At 40.8% G+C, this 16,023-nt stretch overlaps 1 protein-coding gene across 3 annotated transcripts in view; it reads right to left on the minus strand.

Moving 5' to 3' along the window:
* MET (MET proto-oncogene, receptor tyrosine kinase) overlaps positions 1-15,579 on the minus strand; it is a 124,197-nt gene extending 108,618 nt beyond the window's left edge. The window contains exons 1-2 of one of the 3 annotated variants that reach the window (XM_055420819.2): positions 15,165-15,578; positions 11,660-11,790 (exon numbers count right to left, since the gene is read on the minus strand). The gene's annotated coding sequence lies outside the window, so the exon portion shown is untranslated. Of the gene's footprint in view, positions 1-11,659; positions 11,791-15,164 lie in introns of all 3 variants that reach the window. The other 2 variants (XM_055420820.2, XM_055420818.2) reach the window with 2 other exon arrangements.
* Positions 15,580-16,023: the final 444 nt, after the last annotated feature.

Below are 16,023 nucleotides of genomic sequence, written 5' to 3' on the forward strand. Positions count from 1 at the left end.
AAAGAATCAGAGCAAGCAGGACCTTGTAGTCTTGAGCTTTTACTGGAGTGAAATGTGAAGCCACTGCAGAGTGGTAAACAAGGAAGTGATTATATTTTAATAGAATCACTTTGACTAGGTGTGAAAGATTTCCGGTGGCAAAGGGATGGGATAGCGCTAAAACAGAGACATGATGCCGGTTGGGGATTGGGAAGCTGCTGTAATGTCTAGGTGAGTGATGGCGGTCGCCTAGGCCAAGAGAAAGGAGTAAATGATGAGAGGTGACTGAATTCTGGTCATATTTTGAATACAGAGCTAAAAGGATTTGCAGATGGATTTGGAGATGAGGTGTGTGAGGAAAAAAGGAGTCAAGAATAAGCTACAAGATTTTGGCTTAGGTAAAGGGAGAATGACTCTGCCAGTCACAGATATTGAGGAGCAGGAGGGTGGAGCAAGTGTGGCAGGGCTGTGTGAAGATCAGAAGTTTAGTTTTGTTCATGCCTGAGATACTTCTTAGGCACCCAAAATGAGATACTGAGTTTGCAGTTGGATATTTGAGCCCTGGAGTTAAGGAGAAAGATCTGGACCAGAGACTTAAATTATAAAGCTGTTTGCATATTAGTGGTATGAAATACCATGACATGAATGAGACCACCCAGGGAAGGTGTGTAGGGAATGGAGAGAGAACTTGTGCTCGGGCACACCAGCGCCAACAGGTTGGTGAAAAGGGAGACTACAAAGGAGCAGCTGGATAGACCTTCTGGCACCTCCATCTACTCCCATGATACTTGTTGTGCTGTTCCATATCCTATCTCCATTCCCACATTCCCATCATGCCTAACTCCTCCCTTCAAGTATTTTAAATATGTCTACCTGTATCTATCCCCAGGGCAGTATCACTTCTTGCTTGTATTTATTATTTGATCTTCCTTCTTCCTTCTTATCCCTGATCACCCATTCCCCAATGTAACAGAGAGATCATTCTAAAAAGATGGTCTGATTATACATTTTTTATGTTTAAAAATAGATCAACTCCTTAGCACAGCTTAAAAGCCATGCATGATGTGGCTTTTGCCTAGTTCTCCCACTTTGACACTTGCCATCACCTCCCTAGAAATCCAGGCTCCAGCCATTCTGTCTTTGTATGAATTGTTGAAGCAAGCCATGTATTCTTCTACTCTGGGTTTCAGCATGTAGATCTCTCTTTATGGAACACCTCTGCCCTCACTTTCAACTGGTTAACTCTTCCTGTCTCTTCAAGTCTCATCTTAGGAAACACTTCTTCTAGGTGAAGGCTTCACCAATGCCTGTCTAGCCCTCTAGGATGGGATTAGAAACTCTCCCAAGTGCTAATACATCAAACCTGCCTTTCCCTTATCTAGACTTTATAATGTTGTAATTTACTTATTCATAACTCCCGCCAGGCTACAAGCTCCATCTTTAGCCCTTGGCATAGTGTCATTAGGGCTTCCCAAGTAGCACCAGTGGTAAAGAGCCTGCCTGCCAATGCATGAGACTTTAGAGACACAGGTTCGATTCTTGGGTTGGGAAGATCCCCTGGAGGAGGGCACAGCAACCCACTCCAGTATTCTTGCCAGGAGAATCCCCATGGACAGAGGAGCCTGGTGGGCTACAGTCCATAGTCTCGCAAAGAGCAGGACATAACTGAAGCAACTTAGCACAGCAGATAGTGTCCTTCATGGCACTTGATAAGAATTTGTTGAAGAATAGATAATGGCATAAATTAAGAAATGAAAGAATGATCCTGAACAAAAACCCTGGCAATATGGATAGGACAGAAAAAAAGGAGTAAATTAGAAATTTATGTGACAGTGATTCAACATGGATTTTGACCACAAAGGAGACTGAGAAGTCAAAGATGATTATACAATGTCTATCTTGTATGTAATAGTCAAAGGTAAGGAAAATAGGCAGAGAAGAGTTCGGGGGCAAAAATAATATTTCAGTTAATAACTGAGGTATCTGTCACTCAAGTGGCAGTGTCTTTAAGGTGGTCAACAACATGGGCATAGTGGTCAGGAGAAACGGGGGAGTCAGAAATGACCCATGAGAGTATTTGAGGTCATGGAGGTAAGTGATATCACCTATGGACATGTTCAGTAAGAGAAAGGAGGGATTCAGATGAAACCCTGAAGAGGACCAGAATCTAAACTTTATATTTAAAGTAAAAAAAGGTTTGAGTGGCATTTCAGAAGCTTGAAGAGAAATTTCAAGAAATGAAAAGCAAGATGTATAGTATCAGATCTCACAGAAGGGTCAAGTGGTATAAAAGAACTATCTGTCAGATTTGGCAGTGAGGTTTCCAGTGTTTAGAGGATACTTTCTTGAGTGCAGGGAACAGACTGCTTGAGTTAAATCAGTTAAAAAATGAATGGCAGCAGAAAAAAATGAGTTACAGATTTTCAAAAATTCTTTAAAGGATAAGGCAGAAATAGGAGTGAACACTTAATGGTAACTGTATATTAAGGATCTTATCAGGTGTCTGACATATGTGTTTTCTTTCTTCCTAGAAGAAGCAAGTTGCGTAAGGGCTGAGTGAGAAACAGTGATAGAGGCTTTAAAGATGAGAGGGGTTGGTAGGGAAGGTGGCACAGATGGAGCAAGGTACTTAAAGATGTGGGGAAGAATGAGATCAAGACCATAAGGTGAAAAGACCATTTCATCATCTCACACAGAAGCAAGGAGGTAATAATGGGGGACATAGGAAACCATTTAGGATTCTGTTTACTCTTTAAATTATAAGTGAAGATACTACACTGAGAAGGGGAGCCAAAGAGATTCAAGAACTTGAAGGAATAATGGAAGCTTGTAAGCATTAGTGAAAGTCACTCAGTTGTGTCCAATTCTTTGTGACCGCATGGACTATACAGTTCATGGAGTTCTCCAGGCTAGAATACTGAAGTAGGTAATTGTTCCCTTATCCAGGGGATCTTCCCATTCCAGGGATCGAACCCAGATCTCCCACATTGCATGCGGATTCTTTACCAGATGAGCCACCAGGGAAGCCCAATCACTGTGGTGGCAAGAGGTAAAAACGAGACTACAGACAAGTAAACAGATATGCTGATAAGAGAAGCAGGTGCTATAGACTGGTCAAAATGAGTAATGACCAAAACAAGAATAAAAGTTCTCAAGGGAATATTTATCCTAATGCACAATGCTCATTTTTACTGAGTATCTAAACAGGCAGCAAGGCAGATTTGAGAATTAAATGGTACCATAATCATAATCTCTGTAGTGAATTCCTTGTAATGTTTATATAATTCATCAGATCTAATAACCTTTATTAAGAGGAAATGCCAGAATTGGACTCTTTTTATTTCAAAACCATTATTATTGAAATCTATAAGGAATAACATCAGGGAAAAGAAAAACATATTGAAATAGATACTCTGTTCTCTTCTCAATAAAACCAACAGTCTAAAGATGTTAAAGAAATGAATTAGATACAATGATTATTTAACTCCGAAAATTAAAACCCATTTAGGAATTGTGAGGGAGCCTTGATACTAAACACCAATCTCATTATTCATTCAGAATCCTTAAGAACATTTGAAAAGCAATTAATCAAGTTATGACATAGATTCTAGGACTGTCACCTTTCATTGTCAATAGTGAAACTCTTCAGGGTTATATCTGCACTTTTCTAGTGATTTAAAGAACAATTTTTTTTGGTAAGCTATTTGAAAACCAGAAGAATGTTTAAAATCATTGAACCTTAACTTACAGAATTCAATGAACAATCCAAATGGGTTAGTGAGTCTGAAATAAATTTAGAGGTATCTTAATTCTGATATGACAGAAAGTGAAAATCTCTCAGTTGTGTCCAACTCTTTGGGACCCCATGGACTATACAGTCCACGGAATTCTCCAGGCCAGAATACTGAAGTGGCTAGCCTTTCCCTTCTCCAGGGGATCTTCCCAGCCCAGGGATCAAACCCATGTCTCTCACCTTCCAGGAGGATTCCTTACCAGCTGAGCCACAAGGGCAGCCCAAGAATACTGGAGTGGGTAGCCTATCCCTTCTCCAGCACATCTTCCCAACCCAGGAATCCAACCAGGGTCTCCTGCATTGCAGGCGGATTCTTTACCAACTGAACTATGAGTGAATTTTAAAAAGTCCAAAACGCACCTTCATATCGGTTAGGAGAACATTTCCTTTTCTCAACAACTTTTGCTTTGGCTGCTTCTTTATATATAAATAAAATGACAGAACTTAAAATATTTATTGTACACTTTTACACTCAATTAAAAAACTAGCTAGGGTAATATTTTAGGTCCAGAGTTTCATACAGGCCCTAAATGATTCTCTCTGTCTGCTGTCTATCTTAATTAGATAGTAGTCAGGTCACAAGCTCACTTTGGACAGTGTTGGAGGGATTCTGCCTGAACGTGAAGCCAGAGTCAAATGACCCTCACCTAAGATTCTGAGAGGAGCATAAAGACAGGAAGTGAAGGCAGCTCCCGAGAGAAGCTTTCCTCAACTCTTAGACAACGAAGTTTAGAACATGAGAAGTACAATTCTTACACATACTCCAGCATGAATTCTGTGCAATTGAAACCCAAAGAAATGGTCTCGAAATAATATTTGCAAGAAAAGCTAATATATGTCCACTGCAGATGATACTCCAAATCGAAAAGTAACTATGGATATAGTTTTAAGGGATATAACTCTTGATTCTAACAGTAACAGATGCATTACAATACCTTGATACACTTCTCTCATAGCTCAGTGGGTAAAGAATATGCCTGCAAAGCAGGAGACCTGGGTTTGATTCCTGGGTTGGAAGATCCCCTAGAGAATGAAACAGCAACCCACTCCAATATTCTTGCCTGGAGAATCCTGTGGACAGAGAAACCTGGCAGGCTGGGGCTGCAAGAGTTGGACATGACTTAGTTACTAAACCACCAACCACCACAGTTTTAAGGGCAAAAACTTTTGGTTCTAACAGTAATGAATGCATTATAATACCCTGATACGCTAGAACATTTTAGTCATGAAAATGGTGTAAAACATTTGTAAGTTTGGTTTTTCTTTTAATACTCTACAATTTGTTCTGAGAACTCAGAATTTCATTTACAGTGTTCTTAAGTAGCTAAAAGAGTGCACAGGACATGCCTCAGACATGCAGAATCAAAGTTCTTTCTTTTTCTGCTACATATTCCTGTTATCCTTACTGGTAGCTAAGAGTAAGACAGACTAAGAGGCTTGATTTAGAAATGGCTAGATGATAGTCTAGCGTTTCTCCCAGAATCAAACCACAAGTGACAGAGTTGAAGGAAGTTTCAACTTTGCTTATCATATGCCTATCATTTTCCTGTGAGCTTCCCTTGATTCCAAACACAGTTTTGACTAACTTTATTCCTATTCAGAAGGTGGCAGCCTGACTAATGGGACACTCCATGACTTGCAATGCACCCAAATCCATGACCCTTAAGTGTATCCACCCACCTCTCCCTTCCTTTAACCTTGCTGACCCAAAGCCCTGGCAAAACCTGCAGGTCTTCTCCTTCATTATCTATTTCCTATACTTGCAGCATGAGAGTTATTGCAAAAATGTCTTAAATTGAATCACATTTTCCACATGTACAAATACAGAAGCATTTGACTGCTCATTTACTAGGCTGTGAGACCTTTAGAGTTTAAAAAATCCCCTAAATAAGAATGTGTACAAACACATGAATATATAATTATTACTGATGGTTTGGTCAACCATAGAAATAGAAATTAAGAATGTCAAAACCATACAAATAAGTTACTCTGTATACACTGTTATCTACAAACAAATTTCAAAACAAGTTTAATGATAATATATGTAGTTAGCAAACTTTCAGATTCACCTAAAAAGCCTCCATTTCAAAACCATAATAGCACAGATTTCCTTTTTGTCCCCACCAGATATATTAAAAAAAACAACAACAATAAATCAAATTCTGGCACCCCAATGTCATATAGAAACAACACACTTTTGACCAGGAAAGCTTTTCTGGGGAAAAAATGTGATGAGTTGTTAGAAATTCACAACATGGTATCAAGAAGAATGTCAACGACCATGATTCAGTTCTATGCCTTCGTCCAAATACCACTTTTTTTCTTTTGAAGAGAAATTACTGTCTCCATAGCCTTCAATACTCTAATCATGTGAATTTCAATTGTACTTAGAGCTACATGTTTATTCCAAGTCTGTATATGGGGAAGTCTAGTTACCAGAAAATACACACTCATAAACCGGAAATCTAACTACAGTAAGAAGGTATTTTCCCCCTACACAATAGAGTTCAAAGATGTGACACCTATGCAACTGGAGCAAAACTAAACACCACTATTATTGTGGAGTACCCCTTTCTCCCCTCATATTATGGCAACTTATGGAGAAGGCAGTGGCACCCCACTCCAGTACTCTTGCCTGGAAAATCTCATGGATGGAGGAGCCTGGTAGGCTGCGGTCCATGGGGTCGCTAAGAGTCGGACACGACTGAGTGACTTCACTTTCACTTTTCACTTTGATGCACTGGAGAAGGAAATGGCAACCCACTCCACTGTTCTTGCCTGGAGAATCCCAGGGACGGCGGAGCCTGGTGGGCTGCCATCTATGGGGTCGCACAGAGTCGGACACGACTGAAGTGACTTAGCAGCAGCATGATTATAGCATTACGTTTTCCAAGCCTGTTTGAACTTGCTGCTCTTGCTTACAGATACAAATGACCTGTCCTTTTCTGTGCAAAGCTTTCAATCAGTGAGCATGTCAAGGTGAATGGAAGGATGGCAGGAACAGTAAAAGGGGGGAAAAATCAATTTTTAGAAAGCATATGTTAACAACTGAATATTTAATCAAATTAGCTTAGAAATTCCTTCCTATTTTCAGCACTCTTTGTAAGGCTGTTTCTTCATGGTACAGAATGAATTTCAATAAGTGCCATGTATTTAGTTAAATGGTTTATTTTTAAAATTTGTTGAATCAGGTCATTGACTCAGAATAGATCTCATTTCAAGATATGACAGATGGAAACTGATACTGAATAAAAAGATTGACATTAGCTGGAAGGTTCTGGGCAGAAGTCATTCACATAACATTTAACAAAATATTTACTGAGCACCTACTGTGTGCCAGGATAAAATGATAAACATTTGAACTTTATATCACAATAAAAAAAAGAGGAGTTGTTCCAAAATAATTTCCTTGGCATTAGTAAGGATTACAATGGAATACCAATAGTAAGCAAGGTCTTTAGAAGCACTTACATTTTCCACATTGCATCAGAAAAATGCATTAGTACTCATTCAAACATCCATTTTGTCATGGTTGCAGGATTTTAGACCTAACTCAGATTTTTGAAGATGCTATTTACTGACCCTTAACAAAAACCAACTTCCTATTTTTTCTGGAACAAAAGGGGGCTTACATTATTTCAAAGATTTCTTAGACATCAAAGAGCTTAGATAGACGTACAGTTTATGGGTAATGATTTAGGATTTAGTGAATCAAAAACACAGGGATTAAATTTCCTTTAAAAGACCCCTAGGTTTAAATTTTAAGAGCCAAAATGTTGGTTTAAACATACTTTACTCCCGAGAAAAGCCAAAATTTATTTTTAAAGAAGTCTGAGTTATCTTATGGACGTAAAACTTGGCTAGATTTTCCTTTCCCACATGATTAGGCCTCAAAGGAGACAACCTGCCTTCTGCTAAACAAATTTACTCCACCTCTATCTGATTTGAAAGACACATTATTTCAAATCTCTAGCTCTGAATGCTCTTGATATTTTCAAGAAAATATCAAAAAATCTCATAATCTTATTGAACAATTGAAGTACATTTTAATTCCTCCAAGTCAAATCTTATTTTACATACAACTTTAAAACTGGACCCAAGATTCTAGGTGCCAGATTCAGATTTCCAACTATCAAGGAACAAGAGATCATTTCAAAACAGGAAAAGGCCACTGATTTTAATATGTACACAGCTTCATGATATATTATTATATTTGCATTTAAAATAGTAGGAAGAAATACAGTACATAATCTTCCGTTCTAACACAATAGCCTTCCGGAAGGCCACTAGCCTGGGTATTTCACTGAGTTTTTAGGATTAAAGGAAACAAGTTAGTGCACAACCTATGAGCTTTTATTCCTTTGGAAAAAATAGGTTTGCAAAAATAGGAGGGCTTTTAAAAGGCACTCGAAACCAGTATAGTGCACGTTTTGAATTTCAGTAGTAGAGGAATAACAACTGGTGAAGTTCAGACAGATCGTAAAAAACAGAACAAAGAAAGCACCAGTATTCCAAACAGAGAGTGAATGAGAACATGGAAATAAGATGTGAAATATAAAGTTATAATGAATTTAGATTTCAAAAAAATATTGCTGTAGTTTAAGAATGAAATAACTGCACTACTCTTTAGTTCAGAATATACATCGTTTGATAGATAGTATGTGGGTTGATGAGTTTAGGAAAATAAGTATGTGCCAATATAGATGATGAATTAGAGAATATCTCTTTTTAAAATTGCTAAGCCAATTTTCCAGTGAGGTAAAAAGCCTGAGACCTCTAAAGATAAAGTACTTTACAGAGTAGTCTGGGGTTCTTTGGCCACACATGCTGCTGAATTAAACAGTATCTGAAGCTAAGACATGGGACCACTTGGCAGGCAGAGTTGTGGCCAAGATGACAAATGAGACCACCAGGAGTTAAATCTGGCCTGCAGACACTTTGGCTCTCTAGCTTGCACAATTTTAAAGATATTGAGTCAAAATTTTAAAGTTGAGGAATTTCTAGGTTTAAAAATTCTAAAAGAAATCACAAGGTCCCACGCCACTCACTCAGCCTCACAGCAACTCTGATGATGCCAAGCACTGGCTTCCCCCTCTTCAGTTCAGTTCAGTTGCTTAGTTGTGTCCGACTGAGACCCCATAGACCACAGCAAGCCAGGCCTCCCTGTCTGTCACCAACTCCCAGAGTTTACTCAAACTCATGTCCATCGAGTCGGTGATGCCATCCAGCCATCTCATTCTCTGTCGTCCCCTTCTCCTCCTGCCTTCAATCTTTCCCAGTATCAGGGTCCTTTCAAATCAGTCAATTCTTTGCATCAGGTGGCGAAAGTATTGGAGTTTCAGATTCAGCATAAGTCCTTCCAATGAATATTCAGGGCTGATTTCCTTTAGGATGGACTGGTTGGATCTCCTTGCAGTCCAAGGGACTCTCAAGAGTCTTCTCCAACACCACAGTTGAAAAGCATCAATTCTTCGGTGTTCAGTTTTCTTTATAGTCCAACTCTCACATCTATACACGACTACTGGAAAAACCATAGCTTTGACTAGACGGACCTCTGTTGGCAAAGTAATGACTGTTTTTTAATATGCTGTCTAGGTTGGTCATAACTTTTCTTCCAAGGAGCAAGTGTATTTCAATTTCATGGCTGCAGTCGCCATCTGCAGTGATTTTGGAGCCCCCCAAAATCGTCTCTCACTGTTTCCATTGTTTCCCCATCTATCTGCCATGAACTGATAGGAACAGATGCCATGATCTTAGTTTTCTGAATGTTGAGTTTTAAGCCAACTTTTTCACTCTCCTCTTTCACTTTGATCAAGAGGCTCTTTAGTTCTGCTTTGCTTTCTGCCATAAGGGTGGTGTCATCTGCATGTCTGAGGTTATTGATACTTCTCCCAGCAATCTTGATTCCAGCTTGTGCTTCTTCCAGTCCAACATTTCTCATGATGTACTCTGCATATAAGTTAAGTAAGCAGGGTGACAATATACAGACTTGACATACTCCTTTCCTGATTTGGAATCAGTCTGTTGTTCCATGTCCAGTTCTAACTGTTGCTTCTTAACCTGTATACAGATTTCTCAGGAGGCAGGTCAGGTGGTCTGAAGAATTTCCCATCTCTTGAAGAATTTTCCACAGTTTGATGTGATCCACACAGTCAAAGGCTTTGGCGTAGTCAATAAAGCAGATGTTTTTCTGGAACTCTCTTGTTTTTTCTATAATCCAGTGGATGTTGGCAATTTGATCTCTGGTTCCTCTGCCTTTTCTAAATCCAGCTTGAACATCTAAAGTTCATGGTTCACATACCGTTGAAGCCTAGCTTGGAGAATTTTGAGCATTGCTTTGTTAGGGCTTTTTCTGAGCAAATTGTTGTTCCCTAGTAAAAGGGTTGCTGCTGCTAAGTCACTTCAGTTGTGTCTGACTCTGTGTGACCCCATAGACGGAAGCCCACCAGGCTCCCCCATCCCTGGGATTCTCCAGGCAAGAACACTCATTTAGGTTACCTGTTTACAAATCTTTATACAAGATATAGACAAAACAAAAGTGGGGAAGAAGAAAAGAAGAAGAAAATTTAACATAGTGATTTAACACTAGAAAGGGAAAAGAAAGGACAGAGAGAGAAGGCAAGAAAAGAAGTACACAGCAGACAGAAGTTGTAAACCATCAGCAACTCCCTCCTTTACTGTCTCCAGATATATACTATGAAAGCGATCTGTGACAAAGGCTGTTGAGTATTACTCTCATCATATTCCATTAGGCCAGGCTCACAGTGTAGAAAATAAGAAGGAAAATTGTTTGAATGGAGCAATGTCACTGATCAAGGATGAGGTGTGGGAATAAATCCAAGAAAATATCATGGTTCTCTTCTTTCATAGTCCTCAAACCAAGGGATGTGGGTCTCTCCTTCAACCTCACCTTTGAGACTGTAAGGAAGTATGGCAGGCACTGTCCCAGTACTTCCCATAAATGACCAGGGAGTCCATGTACAGCTGTGCATTGCACAATTTCAGAGAGAAAAAAATGAGCATGATACTCTCAAGGAATGCAAAGGAGAGGTCCTGCTCCAGATATCCACATGCCTCATTCTTTCATTTCCTTTAGGTTCTAGCTCAAAGGTCACCTTTGAATCAAGGCGTTCTCTGACCCACTACTGAATTTTTCAGTCACCAGTCCATTTCCTCCTATCTTACTACTCTCTCTACTTTATGCTTCCTTATTGTTCTCAACACCACCTCACATACATTTTATTTCTGTATTTTATTTAGTTTGCCTTCTTCAACATAAAATGGAGCAACAGGAAGTCTGAGACTTTTGTCTGTTTTATTCTTTGCTGCATTGCCAGAGTCTAGAATTATGCCTGGTAGGTGCACAACAATTTATCCTGAATGCCTAAACCCTCAAACACATTCTTAAGAGTACAAGAAACTGGCTTTCACTTGAACCTGTGATTCTCTGACCATATTTCATAATTGCTCAGGCCAAATTTCATAACAATCCTTTGTTATATTAGAAAAAATACTTTTCAAATCCTATGGACCATTATATAATCTATATGGCTCATAAATTTTTATATAATTTCTAATTGCCTTATGGGCTTCCCTGGTGGCTCAGCTGGTAAAGAATCCGCCTGCCATGTGGGAGACCTGGGTTTGATCCCTGGGTTTGGAAGATCCCTTGGAGAAGGGAAAGGCTACCCACTCCAGTATTCTGGCTTGGAGAGTTCCATGGACTGTATAGTCCATGGGGTCGCTAAGAGTTGGACACGACTGAGCAACTTTCACATTTCAATTGCCTTATAGCTAGAGAATTTATTATAGAAATACAAAACAACATGAATAACCTGTATAAACATACTTGCACAAATTCACACAATCACAAAGAAATATGCATACCTGGGTATGTGATTGGCTAGTTCATTGTTGTTATTTCACTATGCTCACACCTCCTGTTACAGATGCCACACGTGTGATTTTTCTCTCAATTACATTTTACAGCTTATAAAAACACATTCTTCATTTTGTCCCTTGAAAAACAAAGTGGTCAGATTTTACTGGATGTTTTTATTGAAACAAATCCCAGGGGGAATATACTAAACTGTTAAACACAGCTGAAGAGATATCTGAGAATATATCTGATAGAAGTGTAGATTACAAAATTACTCATAGCTCTAATCTGATAATAGGAGAATGCCCCACACATATGAATGGAGGTCTTTCTTGGTACGCTTTACTACAGAAAGAACAAAGGAAAAAGAGAACTGGAAAAAAAGAAGATGAGAAAAACCCGAGACTAGAAATGTAATAGTCATCATTTATCACTAACTGAAGAATCCCAACATACACCTCAGTGGAAAATGGTTCAAATAGTAAACCTTCCTTGATGACTGGGCAGAGGCTGTGTGGTGCCATGAAAATAGCATGTGGGCTAGGCTCATGCACAGTTGCCTTGTCTATAATATGAGGAGGTTAAGATATTGGTATCAACTATGCCTATTTTGTAATGGTGTTGTAGTATCAGAAAGATGATACACTCAGAAGCAGCTTCAAAATTTTAAGTTTCAATCTTGTGATTTTAAAAAAAATTATCTTACTTAATAGCGAGTAGGTTGATCTCTTTGCTATTAAATAATAGAATTTTTTCCCTAAGGTTGTCATTCGCTTATGAGATCCCCCTAAAAATTATGGACCTTGATTCCATTTTGCATGTGATTGAGTTTTCTGAATATCTAATCGTTCAAGGGCAGATATTTCATTTCTTCCTTTTTAAAAGTGTTCCTCTAGTACCAAACACACATGATGTTTAAGTTACAGTTCTCAGCTATTTTTTGCTAGGAAATGTGGGCCTGGCAGCAACTCTGTTAAGAACAGGGAATCAAAGTGATCCTGAATTGACATTAGTCAGTATATTCATCATTTATTACTAAGAAGTGACTATTTTGCACTGAGCAAAGCCCATGGAGAAACTGCCCTGAGGGCTAAGTGTCAAAGACATCGGTTTCAACACACACGAGAGAGGTAGAGGAGATTAATTCCCTGGCACTTGAGTCTGCATATTTTCTCCCTTTAAGGTGGCACAATTAGGAAATTCAGTTTTCCTAACAAATATTAGCAGCTCAAGAGAAATACTGGGGATGTCAGGGAAAGGAAAGCATAGATTATTTTGGTGAACCTAATGACAGTAAAGAAGAAACCATGAAATCACTAGATATGGAGGCACAGAAGACTTGAAAGCAGCTCTAACCAAACCAAAGGGGACGGATGAGGAGGAAGGCGGCAGAGAGATGGGAAGTGCTCTCAATTTGCAGGGAACTGTCATCATGAATGTGTCACCAAGGGTATCGGTGCAGTCAGAGAAAGGTGTGTGTCCTGAGAGAATGTTAGCTCTTTTGATTATTCACCTTGTTGTGAGGTGACAATATTTGAGAAAAAGTTTCTTGAGGCTATCATAGGGACGTGCAAAAGGCAAATTAGACTAATGCTATTTTGGACTTTTCTTTTTTAACAACAGTTAAGGAAATTGATTTTTGAACTGCATTTCTTAGTCTAATCCTCCTTTAAACAAATTTTAAAGAATTTCAAGATTATAGTAGTTGTAGTCTTAACAGGAATTTATAAGGGGTTTTCTCCTGTTTACAAAAGTATAATTTTTCTTCTACTGTAGGTTTAAAAGTTATGAAAATACTACTTATGAACTTTCATACTGACTGGTTTAATCTAATACATCTTTATCATTCAGAAAAACCTCATCCACTAATTCTGAAGGGACACAGAGTACATTTAATGTAAACCTCTATTGTGATGTATTAAGAACATGGCAATCTTTGAAAAGGCAGTAGTCAGCAGATCATCTTCTAAATGTTATAAATTATATCATGTTAAAAATCAAAATATATTGAGGTTAATAACTATAGGCTTATGCACTGTAAAGTTTGAAACAAGGCCTGATCAGAATCTTTTAAACACCAGTAAATTTTACAGGGAATTAGCCACAGTTTTGGTACTAAAAAATTTCTTATGAGTGATGTAAATCTTACTTGTATTATTCAGCAGTTCAGAAAGAGTTAACACTGAATACATCACAGACGCAGTCTACAACTGGAACCAAAGCTCCTCACTTTCTGTTCCATTATGGAAGTTTACATGTTAAAACAAAACCCAATAAGCTTAAATCTAGAAAGAAAAGCTATGTACCTGTAAATAATCCAAGTACCACTTACAGTTTACATAAAAGCATAATTTATACCCTAGAAGCACACAGAAACATGATGTACATCATTTTCAGATCATCCTCATGCAGAAAAAATTCATTAGTCAGCTATAATAGTTTAGCTGTAAAGGAAAATAATGTCTCTGAATCCATTTGCATGGCAATGTTCATGTGTCTGGTTGATGGAAATGACAGAATAAGTCTCCACCCAACTCTACAAAATGTGAACACTGTTCTTAAAATTCAGGAGAGGGTCCAGATACTCTATATTCTCTCCAACGTCAATTTTTACAATCCTCTCATATTCATCGACCGTCTTAACTTGGCAATTAAAGGATCCTGATTATTTTGCCTAAGAGAGTTGACAATATTTCATTCTGCTTCAGGGTTCCTTTGAATATAAAACTGTGATAAGGTAAAACACACTGGGCAACTATTATTGCATGAGCCACAGGAACTCTCTCCAACTGCCAAATTAGTAAATGGCTCTTTTAAAACATAAAGGTATGAAATGTGAAACCATACTTTGGAGTAAATTCTGCATTGGCAACAGTCTGTGAAAATACCTTCGTTTCTGGTTTAATTATTGGATCAGTAGCACTACTAGCCAGATTGACTGACCTCTGGTTATAATCTATTTCACCTAGTAAGATAGATGTCCTCCACAGAGCCCCAGCAAAGAGAGAAAGATTGAAAATGATGGCTCACAAGACCTGTGTATTTGCCATAAATTAAAAAATTCAGCCCCTCAGAGAAACACCTGCCCCTTGGAAGCTGCCCCACGTAAGGCGCATAAAGCAAGGCTGGGAACTAGAAAACTGCTTGCTCAATCCTTTCTGGTCATATCACCCTACGACAGGGTGACTCGATCCCTTTTGTAAAGGCTGAGTCAGATCACAGCCTTGAAACTTGCGGGCGGTTAACAGTCACACACCATCTCCTAGCCCAGCGCCCCTCTCTCTTGAGTCACACAGGTGGCTGTGAGAAGCAACCCCCTAAAACGAAAAGCCCCATTCTAGTTTCGACCTAGCCTCTGGGGCCACAACTGTTCAGTTTCTGAAGCCCCCGAACTCTCACCCACCTTCCTGATCTTGCCCTCCTGAACACCAGTCAGGTCTCCAGGGGAACAAAGAGCAGAACGGCCGGGGCCGGGGGTGGGGGTGCAAGAGCAGAAAGGGGCTGGAGTTTTACCTTGCGGCCCCCAGGAACCGGCGGAGGAGAAGTCAAGCGCGCAGGGACCACCCGCGCGCTCCGCGCCTCCCTGCCTCCTCGCAGCAAGTCAGCTGTCGTTCCGCATTCGGCTCCCGCCCTCCGCTGGACTCCGCATCTAGTCACAAAGCACTCGGGGCGCCGCGGGCGGCGAGAGCGTCCGGGTCACCTGCGGCCGGTCCCGGCCGCGCGCTAGTCCGCCCTGCGGCCGCGCTGTCCCTCCGCCCCGCTCTCCCTCCGCCCCTTCCCAGCCGCGCGCTGCCCGGCCAGTGACTCAGCCGGGCACCGGCGCGCGCGGCCCGGGGCGGCCCGGGCACGGCCAGGAGAACAGACTCGGGCTCTCGCCCGCCCGCCCGGCCCTGCACGTGTCCGCCCGCCTCGCGCGAGGTCCGTCCACCCCGTCCACAGGTCCAGGGACCGCTGAGGTGGGGACTGGCAACACCCTGCGGGGGAAACCGGCCCCCGCCCTTCCTGCCGCCCGCGCGCCGCGCCGGGCCCCGCGGGGGGTCGCGTTTGCTCCCGCCCCTTCCCCGCCCACGACAAGGTGAAACTTTCTAGGTGGAGTAGTTTTCTCGCCCTGGCCGCTCGCATTCTCCCCCGCCTCAGCTCGGGCAGTTTGAAGTTAGCACAGCCTGATGAGACGCGGCAGCGAGTCTCCCCCTCCTGGTGCCCGTGTGGCTAGCGGCCCTGACGCACCGAGAGCGCTGGGCGCGCACACGACGCGCACGAGGCGCGCTCCCCCGCGCTACCGGCGCGAAAAGCGCGAGGCTCTGCTCTCAAGAGCTTTCCCGCGTTTCATCTCCGTTAGCCGCGGGGCGCTGACCCGGGGACGCGGAGATTT

This window comes from Moschus berezovskii, chromosome 3 (genome assembly GCF_049115385.1).
Source record: "Moschus berezovskii isolate FMDL1 chromosome 3, NW_MosBer_1.0, whole genome shotgun sequence".
NCBI classification, from domain to species: Eukaryota; Metazoa; Chordata; class Mammalia; order Artiodactyla; family Moschidae; genus Moschus; species Moschus berezovskii.